The sequence below is a fragment of the Coptis chinensis genome, chromosome 1, assembly GCF_015680905.1.
Source record: "Coptis chinensis isolate HL-2020 chromosome 1, ASM1568090v1, whole genome shotgun sequence".
NCBI lineage: Eukaryota > Viridiplantae > Streptophyta > Magnoliopsida > Ranunculales > Ranunculaceae > Coptis > Coptis chinensis.
In genome coordinates, this window is record NC_141456.1 from 44,664,358 (window position 1) to 44,671,166 (window position 6,809).

General features: G+C 36.5%; 1 long non-coding RNA gene across 1 annotated transcript; it reads right to left on the reverse strand.

Moving 5' to 3' along the window:
• Window positions 1-1,307: 1,307 nt before the first annotated feature.
• LOC147524224 (uncharacterized) lies at window positions 1,308-3,734 on the reverse strand. Its single transcript, XR_015196906.1, has 3 exons — window positions 3,554-3,734; window positions 2,520-2,639; window positions 1,308-1,517 (listed from the first exon to the last, which is right to left on the reverse strand). It is a non-coding gene; the product is annotated as an uncharacterized LOC147524224 (long non-coding RNA).
• Window positions 3,735-6,809: the final 3,075 nt, after the last annotated feature.

Below are 6,809 nucleotides of genomic sequence, written 5' to 3' on the forward strand. Positions count from 1 at the left end.
GTATTTTGGGAAAATAAGGATTCAAACCACCACTCCATATGCTGTTATCCTCAATAATTTCACGTTCTGATTCTGAGGTCACAGTCTCAAAAGGATGGCATGCTAAGCCATCAACAAGGTACGTTGGGCGCCAAGCTGGTTCATCAGTTTCAGTCATTTGTGATGTCGAGGCTGAGGAAGAAGAGCTGATTCTAGTTGCAGACTCGATAACTTCATTCGACATGTCGGTATCACTATAACCAATAAATTTTTTATTATAATTATATTCTCTATCGATACTACTATCACTATACTCAGTATAATTATATAGTATATTATTTTTTATGCACGTATCGAGTTTTCGTGGTGACAATGACGGGTTTCAAGGTGAGGATGTTTGTCTCAAAAGCATACGTTCTTGACGTCGAAGCCAGGATCGTTTCGAGATTGTTCGCCTAAAATTAACACAAGTTTTTCTTCTAGCCATACTGAAACAGATCAAAAATTATAATTCAAAAATCTAGTTAGTATAGGGGTTGTACAAATAAAATGTTTAAGTTTAAACCCTAACCCTAACTCTCTTAATTTAAGAAGAGGAACAGATGCGATATTAAAGATAAATAGATAAAAAGAAAAGTGTTTATGACAGCAAAAAGCATGTTAAAATTTTATTTTAACTAACCTGACAAGTTTGCAGGAAAATCTGGTGAAGAAGACAACGAATAATTTCAAGATGAAGCTTTTCAGGTGTTGTTAATGGTGGTGAGGTTTTAATGTTTCAAGCTTTTGTGCGAATAAGTGAAGAGAGAGAAAGTAAAAGCGAGTTTTTATATTCGGTATTTTGATACAGTTTTTCGGTTCCAACAGTAACCGCTTGATAATTTGAATTTTGAATTTGAGTTTTCAGTTTGAACTTTTTTGTTTTTACCCAGTTGTTTCTCGAAACATTCAAATTTTCGAGATCGAAATTTGAAAGTTTCGAGAGAGAGCGATGTCGTGGGCAAATATCGTCAACCTGATATTCCAGCCCAAATATTGTAAATAGTTCGAGATATCGATATCTTGCGAATAAGTTTATATTTTACATGAATAAATGGGAAATGAAGGAGAAGAGTGGGAATGGACACGCGTCAGGACAGGATTGGGCACCACTATAACTAGAGGACTATATAAAGTGATAATCAGGAGAAAGAAAGGGGATTGAAATTCATTACAAAAATACTTGTAAAACTATAGCGAAATAGAGAGAAAGAGAGCATCCTTGTAACCGCCATTGTTATTCCATACAAAAACTTAGTTTTACATCATCTCAATTTTTAATACTCGTTCAAACGTTAGTGAAATCTTAGTGATCTTAGAGAGTTTTCCCATGACACTACAAGAGTAATGTCATGGAATCAAATGGACGAAGGATTGAAGGATGAAGTGAGTTGGTTTGATATAACCATGGCTTGGGGATTGAGAGAAGCTCCTTGAGTACTACTCCAACATGCAATTACTAAGCAGACTCTAGTGCTGTTGGCATTGTCCATGAGCAGCTATACCAGTTAGAGAACACGTTACTCTCTATTCAATAATTTAATAGAGAGTGTGACAGAGAAATAAAGCCGAAGCTAATTTTACCTAATCCAAAAGACGACAAGTATACACATGATCTTGATCATAACATTATTACTTACTGATCGAAGTAACCAACATAAACATTATCAATCCATTTTCTCATTTCACTTGATGGCATGATGAATTGAAAGTGTGAATTTCTATTAATAGTGGCCGCGCTTAATTAAAATATGCACTAAAATGTACTAATACTTCTATTTTATATGTGGCATAGAAGTCACGTACGGGGGACACATGCAATGTCACATGCACAGTTGTAGGACATTGTGCTGAGGCCTTAATAAACTACTTCAAATGAAGCATTAGAATTAATAATTGGCTTTCCTTGTTTCTTCATCATGCAGAGTACTCTGTGATAGAATTGGTGGGGGTGAGTTGGGTGTGTCCATTGTTTGATAGTGAACTGTGACATTATCAATTGCAATTAAAACTTGGCAGGCAGAGAGAGAATTGAGGTTCATCTGCTCAAGGACCATGTTTTGTTCACTCTTCAAACATAAATATGATAAAAGAGAGTTGCATATGATGAGAGGTAGGAATACTTTACAAACACAATAAAAGTTCAATTTTGAGATCCCATCTAACAATAAGAGATGATGATCAAGGCAGCGCTCTACTTTGTCTTCTTCTCTTTTAATATTCTTTTCACTTGCATGCATGGGTAGGTGAAAGGAGGTAGATTAAACTTTAAAGTGAGGTCATATAATAGAAGATATTATGATATTTTTCATTAAGTAATTGAGGTGAGATACGTAGAATTACGTAGAATCGTAGATGGAGAACGATAGCATCAAGATTCAAGAGAGCTAGATATCAAGATGCCCGCAAAGGGAAGAAAATGTGACATTCTTAGTGTGGTGTATAACTGTATACTGCACCAAGTGAGACGTGCGTTACTTTTGTAGTGTTGCAATCTGTACCTGTTTGCTTGTGTCTGACTGTTTCTGTCAACCTCACCTTCCCATCACACTATAGGCATTAGTCCCGTCCTGGAGTCCGTCCTTTGAATCATTTATATCCTCTCCATCTACACTAAAGTTCTGTTCATCACCAAACCACAAAGTTTTGAATCATGGGTACCCTTGAATCATTTACATACTTGCTGTATAATTGTTATACACAAAGTATATAGATTTTGTGCATTATATTTCTCCTAGGTAGTCAACATATCGCTGCGCAATAAAACTTAACAAAGAATGTATGATCGTTAAATATAATATGCATTTCAAGCACTGACCACTGAACTACTTTTTCATTTGTTTGAAATAATCAGAGCATCAGAGTGAAATACTTTACGTGACAATAAAGTAATTTGGGGAAATAATCTCCGGCCTCAATAAAGATCCTTCTTTCATTGGACATTGGGACCAGCCAGCAAGTTTTAGTGGGAATCAACATTCTATTGATGGCTTTCTCACTGGTAGTATAGATATATATCGATGACTTTGACGCTTATTGTATCCATGCATACTAGACTACAAGGGTTTTTTGTATTTTGTTCCTTCACATGGTGCATTGGTGCTAAAGTAACATAATAATTCGAAGACCATTGCCTCTTTTCTCATTCTGTAATAGGCCTGTGAGATCAAATCAAATTGAGGCATATTCCAATTCAGGTATCATTTTCTATAACTCAACATGCCTAATTAAGTAGAAATTCATTTGCACCTGTTTGCTTGTGCCTGTCTTTAATCATATCAAACATTATCAATGCGGACGTACGACTTGTTGAATCCATATCCGATCACACTAACTACCAGGTCGTGTAAAATATCCTAGAGAAAATAAATCTAACATCCCAATATTCTAATCAGTACAGTATTCAAACTTTCGCATAAAAAATTAGGCTAGTTAATTAAGTAAAACAAAGAATTAGTATCCCAATCTGAATTCAGATGAACACGCTATCCATTAAGCAAATAGTACATATTCTATCAGAAATTCAGAAGGCTACCTTGGCTGTGTTTCTTCAGTTAATCAAATGGCCCTTGAACGTGGGTGGCTGGTTGATATATAGCTGGAAGAAAATTATTTGGGGGTATCTTTTCAAGGAAAGAAACAGAGAAACCAACAAAATCACAAAAGTTAAATGGCATGAAGAACGAATTTAGTTTTGCTGTCCTAAAATTGTGTCGTCCATGGCACAACTACCAGTTCTATTACTTAAAGGCCCACTGACATTTAATACGTGTGAGACAATATTAAGGGTGTTCTACTGTTCTTAAGTCTTAACAATTTAGGGAAAAAGAAAAATATTGTTGGTAACACGTTACAAGGGGTTCTTACTTCCTACTCATAGTTAAGGGTGGAATTCGAGCTAATCGAGCCGAGCTTTAGTGTGCTCAGGTTCGGCTCGGAAATAAAAAGAGAGGCTCAAGCTCGGCTCGGAAATAGTGGCGAGCTTTAAAATAGGCTTGAGCTCGGCTCAAATGATATATAGAAAGCTCGGCTCGAGCTCAATAAGCTTGTTTAACCAAACGAGCTCGGTTTTCTCAAGCTCGTTTGTTATACGAGCTTGTCAGGCTTGAAATCTGAATATATGCAATACAAAATTAAATAACCCACATTCATAAATTATAAGTGATTGTCTGAAGCTTGCAACCACTTACTGACTTACATTCATAAATCATAACTGAACTGACTGCCATACCAAAAAATCATAACTGAACTGACTTACATTGCATACCAAAAAATCAAAAACATCTTTAGATGTCTTAAAGATCATAAGTACAAGATTTGGTCTGTGGAATTGTGATTTTAAGGGGGGAAAAAAGAACAAAAAGTGGGCACCACTTTGATCCCAGTTCAATCTACTTGGTAACTTGGACAACCTTTCCCACCATTACACATTTGAAGCTTTAGTCTGCACAAAAAAGAATGAAGCCCATTCTGCACAAAAAGGGATCAAGCCCAGGCTAATCTACACAAAAAAGAATCAAGGCCAATCTGCACAAAAACGAATCAAGGCGGGCACTGTGCGCACAAAAAGAATCAATGTCACCGCACAAAAAGGAATCAAGATCATGTTCAATAATTTGTTTAGCTACAATTAATATACAAAATATTAACTATAGAAAACATTATAATTACTAGATAACCAGTAAAATAAAGCATTATAACTATAGAAAGCATTTATTTTACAAAACAAAATGCAAATGGTGATTAGGATTAGAAGAAACACCTTTACAATAGTGGAGGCGTGGAGCAAATTAAGCTATGTGGCGACCACGCAAAGCAAGCAAAGACTATGAGTGTATTTAATGCACTAAAGTTTTAGTAATATTGAACTTACATATAAAAAAATATATATACTTACATTCACAGATTTGCCAATCCCAAATTCGGTTCCAAGAACCAATCTCCGGTACAAACCAATGCTTCTATTGTTTCCAAGACTCAATGAACCGATGATCATCAATGACTCTACCAAAGAAGACTAAAGGCACTCTCGAAGCCACCAAGTCAGGGATCGAAAGAATGTCCCGAGCCATTTTTGAAAAGATCCGAAACTTCAAAGTGTTCGCTTTCCACCGATTTAGAACATCAAAAGTACCATCACAGCCAATATAGATGCCTTCTTCCAAATACACTTCTATCTCGGACTTAGCATTTGATTGAACACAATTTGTTTCCGTGGCCCACATTTCAAATTCACACCTCGACTTCGGCTATCTCACTTGAGTGCTACTTCTACCTCCACTCTCTTGGTTAATATTACCCCCCCGCTTCTTTGGATACATAATCCTCAAAAGCTCAATCATTGAATCACGAACAACTTTAAGTTTATCTTCAGCAGTTTGGGTAGGATAAAGTTTGCTAAAAGCATACTCGATATATTTCAATTTGTTTCGGGGGTCTAGGGCAGCACCTATTGCCATCAAAAGGTTGCATTCTTCCCAATATTTATCAAATTTGTCTTTCATGGCTTTTACCATACGAGCCATCCATTCTCTAGTATCCATAGACATTTGCAACAAGATCTGTTTTATCTTCCAAATTTCAGGAAAAAACAGATTAGAAGTTGGATAGAATTGACCAGAAAATGCTTTTGTTGCATCATTAAAGATCTTCAAAAACTTGCATACCTCCGAAGCTCTTGCCCATTCATCCTCAGATGGTAACCACTCATATTGAGAGTCTCTAACCTTATACCTTGGAAAGACTTCTTTAAAGAGAGAAGTGAGACCTCAACATGTCATATGTTGAGTTCCACCTAGTGGATACATCGAGAACCAAAGATTGGGTGGTTGTCAACTTCAATTGTTTCACAATCTCATTAAACTTGTGAAGTCGTGAAGGGTCAATGTGACATACTTCACACTTTCACGAACATTCTCCACAAAGACGTTTGATCTCTTTCAAGCCATCTTGCACCATAAGATTCAGAATATGTGCACAACACCTAACATGGAATATTTTACCACCAAAATAAAGGTTCTCTCCAAAACTAGTCAAGAGGCTAGTGCTTGACTTCATCGTTTTGCGAAGCATTATCAAGTGTAATGGAAGACACTTTTTCCTCGATCCCCCACACACTAAGACATTGAAAAATGCAATCAGCAATGTTAACTCCAGTGTGAGGAGGTGGCAAGCAACAAAAGCTCAAGACACGCTTTTGGAGCTTCTACTCTGAGTCTACAAAGTGACCGATGAGGTACATATAACCAACAGTTTGGTTAGAGGTCCACAAATCAGATGTTAAACCAATCTTCCTAACATTTCCTAATGTTGACCTCAACTTTGACTTCTCACATTCATAGACTTTCAAACAGTAATCCCTAATAGGTTTGCGATTAATTGGATCAAAACAGGGATTGAGAACTTTACAAAACAGCACAAACAATTCATGTTCTACCATCTTAAAAGGATACTCATGCGCAATGATGGCCTTTCCTAAAATATCTATTGCTTTTTGTTGATCAAATTTATATGCAGTCAAACCATCATGACTATCAAATGACAAAAGAGATTGTTTAGGACCTTTACCTTGACCAGAAATCGCGAGCAATATGAGGTATACAAATAGGTATGTGCCTTCTAAGATGACTTGTTGGCCCCCATCAAGATAAGAAAGCCTCAACTTGCAATGTTTACATTCAACCCTTTTCTTCTTCGACAATTACTTCTATAAATTCCTTCCAAACAACGGATGTCTTGGCCCCGACCCTCTTCTTTGGATTCTCGATTGTTCTTGTTGTTCGTGTGAAATT